Source organism: Onychomys torridus, chromosome 3 (genome assembly GCF_903995425.1).
Source record: "Onychomys torridus chromosome 3, mOncTor1.1, whole genome shotgun sequence".
Classification (NCBI taxonomy): domain Eukaryota; kingdom Metazoa; phylum Chordata; class Mammalia; order Rodentia; family Cricetidae; genus Onychomys; species Onychomys torridus.
In genome coordinates this window covers 159,808,431-159,817,957 of record NC_050445.1, presented here as the reverse complement: position 1 = coordinate 159,817,957, position 9,527 = coordinate 159,808,431, and the positions used below count along the sequence as shown (strand labels likewise).

At 41.3% G+C, this 9,527-nt stretch overlaps 1 long non-coding RNA gene across 1 annotated transcript; it reads right to left on the bottom strand.

Annotated features, from left to right (window-relative positions):
• Positions 1–3,075: 3,075 nt before the first annotated feature.
• Positions 3,076–6,065, bottom strand: LOC118579635. Its single transcript, XR_004944489.1, has 3 exons — positions 5,765–6,065; positions 4,072–4,195; positions 3,076–3,375 (listed from the first exon to the last, which is right to left on the bottom strand). It is a non-coding gene; the product is annotated as an uncharacterized LOC118579635 (long non-coding RNA).
• Positions 6,066–9,527: the final 3,462 nt, after the last annotated feature.

Here is a 9,527-nt window from a genome sequence, read left to right as displayed (position 1 = left end):
ATGTCCAGTTGATCAAGCAGTCCAGGCAAGAACAGTTTCTTGCCCAAATGGCTATTTTTGCCAAGGTGAAGATAAACTCAATATGAAGTGTGTTTAATGCCCATCCTCCCCTCTGAAGTAAATCGGTGTTGCCAGGAGCAGACATGTCTCACTGTCCAGAAAGTCTAAAGTTTAAAAATATTTTAAGTGCCATATTCTGAAGGTCTTTGAAGTATTTGATTACCTATCTATCCGAAATATCTCTATGTATACCTAGAAGACTTAACTAACATGGCTATGAGTATGATTATCATAGATGATTAATTATTAATCTATTTTTAATTATCCATTACAATTTTAAATGAGCGATACAAACATAATACCTTAAACATGAGTAGAAATATACACACAGTATAACAAAATTAACTTTAAGTTTGTATCAATAGACTAAAATCTATACCAATGTAAAACATTTTAAATGAGTTGTTGCTCTTTAGAAGTAAGTTCATTAATCTACCCTTTTATCCTATCAAATCTATATCATATCCCCTTTTTATCTTTAGAAAGAGATTGCATTGATAATCAACCTGTTTTAAATAAAATATTGGTTTTTCTCTGTCCCACACCAGAGGGCTCTTCTGATTTTGGACACAAGAATCTCTTAACCTTTTCTTTTAACAATATGCCTGGGTTTAGAGAAGGAGTGAGCCAATTCCATCTCCAAAGCCAGCTGGGAATTTGGGCGTAGTTTTTCTTACTACTTCTTGCTGGAGGGGGGCGCTGTATCTTATGGGGACATAAGAAAATTTTAGGATTATGGAGTAGTCCATGAGGGTAAACCTCTGAGCCAGTTGCCTTGAAACCATTCTGGATGTCGGATTATCTGGGCCATTGTGTCATCGGAGACCTTTCAGGTGGTCTTGGCTGATTAAACCTGATGTATCTTAATCTGGAACAAATCCATAGCCTCTGGCTTTCTGTAGAAACAAAAGCAGAGACTCTTTTTCAAATCAACATATCCTTATATCCAATTTTTGAAATCAAAGTACCTTTAAAATTTACATATTTGTTTAACTCAACAGCTTTTACGCTCAAATCTTTTTTTGTAGTTAAAAATCCCAAAGACAAGACAAACCAGATTCTCTGTATAATATCCATCTTTGTAAGACTGAAACGCCACTGTGGTTGCTGGCTCCGCCCACCTCAGCTTCCCAACATGGAGGTGGTACAGTTTACCGCCAGCTCTGGGTCTGGAGCCATGTGTACCATCAACTATCAGAAGCAGTTCTATCAAAGCAGTTCTATCAAAGTAGTGCATAGCCCAGAAACCTTTTTTTTTTTTTTTTTTTTTAAACTAGCAAAGGCTAAATCCACCATGTAGCGGAGTAAAGTGCCGCTTGTAGACTCCTCATTCCCGCCACACTGCAGGTCAGACGCACACACCAGGAACCCGCCATAGTAGCTCAAACCGGCAGGCAGGCTGCTGCTAACTTGAGAGAGACAATTAGAAAGCTGTTTTTAGCTCCGTTTTAGAATCTTTTTTCTCAGGTTTTAGGTGGAAACTCTTGCCAACACGTTGGGTGCCATTTGTAGTCGGAGAGCTTCTCTCCAGGTTCCACCAAGCCCCCTCGGTCCCACAACCCATGTATAAAATAATCATACAGACACTTATATTATTTAAACTGCTTGGCCATTAGCTCAGGCCTACCATTGTCTAGCTCTTACTCTTATATTTAGCCCATTTCTGTTAGTCTATACTTTGCCACATGGCTTGTGGCTTAGGTGAAATTATTAAGGCCACTCCACATAGTTAAAAGGGAGGTTTATTTTGTGGGGTAACTTACAAATGAAGGGGTAGGTTGCAGGGTCTGGCAAAGGCATGGCGCAGTCCGGCAGTGTTCTCTGGAGAACTCTGCTCGGTCTACCTCCAGTGTTCAGCGTCCCAGAACCAAGAGAGAGACCTCCTCTTGATCCTCGGTCTTCTGCTCCCTCCTCTGCCCTGCCTTGTGGGTGTGATCATTACCGAAGCCTCAATGGGGGTAGGAACTTCCAGGCCAATGCTGGGATGGCTATCCACTATAGGGGTATTTATTTTCCTTTTTAGCTTTGTTTATTTTTGAAACTCTTCCTAGAGACTCTCAGTGGTGAAAAAGAACAGGTTTGAACACTGCAGGTTTGGGGGGTATCTTTGTTCTGGACTGGGTTGGTACCCATTAAAAACTTTTTGTTTTGGGCTCAGGAGATGGCTCTGTTGGTAAAGAGATTGCCTCATGAGCACCAGAATTCAATCCTTTAGAGCCTGCACATAATAAGCCAGATAGATTGGTGACAAATATCTGTAACCCAGGGATGGGAGACAGCTACTTGGGGCTCAGTGTCCAGCCAGACTAGTCAAATTGGTGACTCCTAGGCCTGTTGAGAATAGTCTTAAATAATAAATTGTACAAGACCTGGAAAATGACTGCTAAAGCCCTCCTGTGACTATTACATGCATATGCACACATATTGCCTACCCCATACACACACACACACACACACACACACACACACACACACACACACACAACACATAATAAGGGATATTTGTACACTGTGTGAAAATATATTTCTGTGATTGATTTAATAAAGAGCTGAACGGCCAAAAGCTAGGAAGGAGGTATAGGTGGGACTTCCTAGCAGAGAAAGAATAGAGAGGGAAGAAGATTCTAAGCATGCAGGAGATGCCAGGGAGACACTAAAGAGGTCAGATATATGGTACAGAGTAGAGATAACTGAGCCATGTAGTAAAATGTAGATTAAATAAAAGCAGGTTAATTTAAGTTATAAGAGCTGGTGGGACAAGCCTAAGCTATTGGCCAAGCTTTTCTAATTAATAAGAAGTCTCCATGTCATTATTTGTGGGCTGGTGGTTCAGATCAAAAAGTACTATTACAAACACACACACATTTTTATAGCATTGAAAAAAATTAGAAGTAGAGAAACAATGCTAAGGACAATAACTGCAAGTTATTAAAATCATGGTCCATTTGGCTGTTTTCTAGAAGTGCTCACAGAATTCACTGAAGTGTTATACTCACAGCCATGGATTATTACAGGGAACGGCACAGATGAAGGCCAGTCAATAGAAGAAGCACACTGGGTATATCCAGAAGAGATGGACACAGGCTTCCTGTGCTCCCCCACAGAGCCAGGACTTGCTGCTCTTTGGGTACCTGCCACTCTCCTATGTGACAATGTGCAGGGATCACTCCCAACCCGGAGGTTCACTTGACGCTTTGGTGTCACATGATCTGTGTGTGGCTGACCTTCAGTCTTCAGCATTCCAGACTGGAGCTAACACCTGTAGGGAAGAAAGATTTTCTTCCTCTGTCCTCCTTGGTTCATTGTCCAAGCACTCTGCAAATTAAATGACAGAAAGACGACTTACTAAGAGAAATCACAGATTTAATTACACATATTTGCATGGGAGCTTCCAAAGGATTGTGACACAAACGGCAGTTAAACTTAGAGCCTACATGAAACTTTATTTTTGGATTTTGATTTGTTATTTTTTATTTTGATCATTTTATTTCATGTGTATGGGTTTTTTGCCTGCATGTATATCTGTGTACCATGTGTGTGCCTGGTGCTCGTGGAGGCCAGAAGAGGGTGTTTGATCCCTTGGAACTGGAGTTACAGTCGGTTGTGAGCCACCATGTGGGTGCTAGGAATAAAGCCCAGGTTCTGAACTGCTGAAATGCCTCTCCAGGCCCCTGCTAATATATACTTTAAAGAAGAGAAAAAGAAGGGGTTCTTTGCTTCTGGAAGAAGGGGAGGAAACATGTGGCAGGTAGGGATCGTTTAGGAAGGTCTGTTGTAACACTAACAGTCCTTAGTCTTTGGGGAGCTCTCTTCCTGGTCTGTTAGAGGTAGCTATCTTTAGAAATGGACATAGATGTCCTGCTTTGGGATAGAAAGGATGCCAGAGCTCATTGCCTTGAGCCCCAAATAATCCTGATGCCAGAGAGGCACGTTCTGAACTTCCATCAATGGGTCTCCAGCACAATTGTTGTCTCTAGTTTCTCTAGAGATCAGAACTGATTCAAATCTCACCTTAATCCACGTTAGATGATCCAGCACTGAACCACCAGCAAAGAGACTCCTGTGAGGTAGAATGTTCTAGATCCTCCCCAGGGCCCAAGGTCAAAGGCCAGACTTGTCTATGGAGAACTTCATTCTTCAAGAAAATATAACATTCCAATATTTACCATTCAATTCAAAATTACAAAACTATAACTCCAAACACAGCCAATACTATTCCATCTGATGGTTGGATAGAGTCAACTGAGGGGTTTTATGAACCAGATACTAAACATGGACTTTATCAAAAATTAAGTTTTAAAAATGAAAATAATAAATGAGGATAGAAAGACAGGAAATTAAAGAGACATAGGATGAGTTGGGTTGCAGTAGCTCAGCAGCTGAGAGTCAATAATTCAGTACAGTTAACAATTGCTGTGAAGGTGGCTTACAAAGACACAATATTCCTTTTATATAGAGATATTTTCAAACAAGAATGCTAAAATAGCAATGAGCCATGTTTATGGCTTGCATGCACATGACCTTGAAGTATGCTCTTAACTCCTTTCAAAGTCATAAATCTGCAATTTTCTGGGAATTTCATGAACAAAACTATGAACTTTATTTGTAGTTTTTTTAAAAAGTGACCTAACTGCCCTGTGCACCCTCTTGTGAGCTGTGCCTTTACCTTGACAGCTGCAATGCCCTCTGGAGTGCCTCAGGAACCACCCTATATCATCTGACTTACAGAGAGGAAGGAAGGGAGAGGTGGGGGGAGAGGAAGAGGGAAGAGAGAGAGAGATTCAGAAATCCTTTGAACAATGTGACTTCAGATGTCACAGACATGGCCTCTCCCTTGTGTGTGTGTGTGTGTGTGTGTGTGTGTGTGTGTGTGTGTGTGTGTGTGTGTATTTTCCTCTCCCATGCATCTCTTATTTTGTTAGTGCCTGTGCTTAAGTCTACACTAAAATCTTTTAATAAACTCAAGCTCTGCTTCATACTGACCCATCCTGAAATTCTTTTTTGTGTTGAAGTCAAGAATCCCACTTTACCCAGTAGACATCTCTGAAAAGATCTCTTCAAACCGCAGCTGTGTCTTGGCTTCCCTCTTATCCACCGCTAACAACAAATGCTCAAAGCTTATCATTTTAAAGTTGCCTTATTATTCCTAAGCTCTTGGTATTATTTACAGATGGTTTCCACCTGTTGGAAACCCTGTAGAGCTCTGCCTCTGGTTCTGTGTAGGTCTGCCATCTTTGTAGCACAAGGTGTACCCCAGTGAGCATAATACCTGATCAGGAAATTGTTTTTGTCATCTTTGACTTTGAGATATGTCTTACTTCTGGTCCAGTGGTTACAAGAGCTGTTGAGAATGTGTTACAGGCCGAATGTCTGATAAATTATCTCAAAATATAGTTTGTGTAGGTCACTTTTTAAAAAAACTACAAATAAAGTTCATAGTTTTGTTCATGTGTAGAGTTTCACTTTTTGTACAACCTTGTTCTGTGAGACTCTAGATTTAATTTTAAGTGTAAATTTATACAATGGCATTTTAGTACTTCTGACATTTCGTGTAAATTGTGGCTGGTGTATGAGAAACTAAAAGTAGCATTTTGATTTATAAGATAAAAATATATGCATTTAACACTTGCCTCATGTGAAAACAGTGTTCTTTTCTGTTGTGCATAATGACTTAAATTTAAGTTCCAAGACAGAGGATATTTACTTGTATGTGGCAGCAGTTTCAAATGCAGAGACTCCAAACTCTCTGGAGAACTCAGTCAGTCTTTTCATTGATGGGGACCAGGGCATTCATTCCATGGTATGGCTCCTCAGTACACTGGATATTTCACTTGAATGTACAGAAGGGTGTTTGTCTGAAACTGGTCACAGGACTGTTCCTGTCTGATACAATCAACTTCAAAGAGAAAGGTTTATTTTTGTCTCACACTTTCCCAGGCTGCAGCTCCCAGTCAGTGGACCCCACTGCTTTGGACTGGTCATGGTGGGAAGTATATGGAGGGACAAACACCCTCACCTTATGGAAGAACAAAAGAGAAGAGAAGGACTAGGGGCCACTCCTTCTTGAGGGAATGTTCCCATTGACTTCACACACACACACACACACACACCCGGACCTGGCCTCACACTGCGGAACTGTACTGAACTGTCACTGAAGATGACACTGAAGCTCTGAGCAGTTACAGCCGGCATTTAAGAGGTGGAGGGTGGTCAGTCTCCAAACATGGAGGCACCAGAGTGAACCTGACTGGATTAGTGTGGAGAGCAGAGGAAGCCCTCTGTGTGTGAAGTACTGATGAGTGTGTATGATTTGACAGACATGGGTACTGCACATCTAGGATCCTAAAGCCTCAGACCCATGGGAAATTGCAAAGCTTTCCCTCCTGATTCAGACTGTGAATGTTGATAGTGTGTGCAGAAAATGACCAGCACAGCTTTCTTCCCCCCAGATATTTATGGACTGAAGTCTGCTTCTACTGAGATTAGCTAAACCTGCCTCCTTGTTCAGCTATATATAGTAACCCCACCTCTTGTTAGGCTGTGTGCAATAACTCCGCCTCCCTGATCAATTTTATATATCTATATTAAACTCTCTGAGCTTCCATGATGCTGTGGTTTGTCCATCAGAGAGCTCTCCCCACCTGATCCCAACTTTTTTGTGTGTCCCTGTGTCTGTCTTTTCTTCATTCCCTCACTGACCCAGTCAGGTCAGTTCTAGGAGCTGTGCAAGGAGGTGGCAGATCAGCCTTGCCAAGTTTCCCTGGTTACCATCATCACTTGGAGACACCATCTATCATATCATGATCCTATCCCATGATCTTCTAGTCTCCAGCAAACTGAATAAAAAAACAAGCAAACAAATCACCAGGTTGGGGTATAAAAGAGGTTCAGTGGTTAAGAGTGCCCACTGGCTGTTCTTTCAAGGACCAGAGTTTGATTTCCAGCACCACATAGCAGCTCACAACTCTCTGTAACTCAAGTCCCAGGGGATCTGAAATCCCCTTCTGGTGTTTATTGGCACTACAAGCACATGATACACTGACATTCATGCTGGCAAAACACATCTATTCACATAAAAGGTAATGAAAACATATGTATACCAGGCTCAACTGTCTTTGGGTCTTCATTTTTGTATGTCTCCTGGGTCTTTCAAATAATATATTAAATCAGTTTATAGCCTTTCCTGTTAATCTGCCATCTATTGTGTAGACCCAGATAAGAACCAAACAGGACAGGAGGAAAAAGATATTTTCCTTTTCTTTTCTGCATGGTACAGTGCAATGTTCACATGTATGCTTTTGTCTTGAAGGAGCAGGGTGACAAGGTTTGCTGTCCGAGTGATGGAATGTTAAAGATAACAGATGTTTTTGAGACATGTTCCTGTTTGCTATGTGAAGCTGTTATAGTACAGCCTCAGGGATGGAAAGGAAAGCCAGTTTACTTCCATGTAAAGTCTGTCTTATCTCCTGGGGATGCAATCTCTGCAGCCATCAGTCTGGGATCCAGGAAGACCACAGTTACCACTGCAGGCATGACATCCCAGACTGCTCTCCACACTGTTCGGTATTGGGTAAGTCTGGGAGCACTGCTGCTTACAGGGTTGTCTTGAAGAAGAGATAATATTTAAATTACTAGACAGTAAAAATTAATATTTAAAAGTATTGTTGTTAATCATTTTGCTAAATTTCTGCCTTTGTAACATTCCACTCGATCTCCTGTATATAACCTACCTGATTAGGGAGTATTGTTAGGATGAAGAAAATCACAGTGGACCTTATTCAAGGAAAAACAAATTATTGAATGATACTTGTTAAAACACAGTCAGGCTGACTTTATTCAGGATAATGGTGACAGGCATAGAGAACCATGGCAACAAGATCTCGCTGTGGGAAAAGGGATCAAGCTCAACCCTGAATGCAGCCAGGAGTCAAGTGGGAATTGACATTCAGGAGCCGTGTGCAGGGAGAGGGGTGGAGTGTCAGTGGATGGGTATTGCTAAAATACCGTATCAGAGTTAAGAAGGTGCTGTGCTCTGAATGCAAAATACTGGCCATTCCCCCACCCCACCCCCACCCCCCGCCCCCAATTAGTTGAATGCTTGGTACTGTTCCTTCAGATTGTGAAACCTCTAGGAGGTGGAGCCATACCGGAGGAAGTGGGCCAATGGGGGCGGGACTTCCTACTTGCTATCCCACCTCTGCTTCCTGCTCATCTTGGATTTGAGCAAGATCTTGTCACTTTTTATCACCTCTCTGCCTTTCCTGGCCTAGTGGGCTGCATCTCCCCAAACTGTGAGCCCAGGTAAGCCCTTTCTTCCTCATGTTGAGCTTCTAGGTGTTTTATAACAGTATCAAGAAAAATAACAGCTGTAAGAAGTTTCTATCTGAATTGATCTGCCAGGATAATTCTGTAGTCTGGGTGGTCAGGCATTGCTGAGTGGATGGTGACTATAAACCTGATCAGATAATCATGATCATCAAATTTAAGAGGTCTCTTCGCTAAAATTGAATTTTATAGGGCAGTGCATATAATCTAGAGTATTAGGATAAGCTTATGAAGTCTCACTAAGGTTTGGCAAAGCAAAGAATCTTTGTAGTTAATTTGGACTAATGGGTGCCATCAAGCCCTGTTAGTCCAACAACCCATTTGTAAAATAAACACATAGACATTTATATTATTTAAACTGCTTGGCCATTAATTAGCTCAGGCCTACCCTTCTCTCTTGTCCCACCTATACTTCCTGCCTGGCCACTGGCCAAACAGCATTTTATTTATACAGAGTGATATCCACAGCACTTCCCCTTTTCTTTTTTCTTTTTTTAAAAGGAAGGTTTTAACTTTTATATAGTAAAATTACATATAACAAAACAATTATCCAGCAAGAATTATAGTTACAATATTAAAGAAGATAACCTATCTATCTTATATTTGTGAGTCTAAGGTTTTATATCTAATTTATCTTTTATCATAATTGAGGAAATTATAACTATCTAGTCTTCAACCATATCAAAGACCTCAGAAGGATATAATATTACCTGAGAACTGGGAGAAGGATGTAAGCAACTTTCGGGAACTTGTAGGGTAGACAGAGACAGCTGGCAGCCTGGACAGTCACCTAATGTTCCTTTGTAAAGTTGGGGCATCTGTCTTCAGCCCACAGGCTAGAGTCTCTTGGTCACTTTTTTCAGTGTCCTGTAGAATGTCTGGCAGTTTCCTCTGTGAAGCAGGATCCTGAAGGACCATTTTATTAAGCAAAGTTCAGTGGTCACCTTTCTATGGGTCCTGCATGTCCAGTTGATCAAGCAGTCCAGGCAAGAACAGTTTCTTGCCCAAATGGCTATTTTTGCCAAGGTGAAGATAAACTCCATATGAAGTGTCTTCAATGCCCATCCTCCTCTCTGAAGTAAATCAGTGTTGCCAGGAGCAGACATGTCTCACTGTCCAGAAAGTCTAAAGTTTAAAAATAT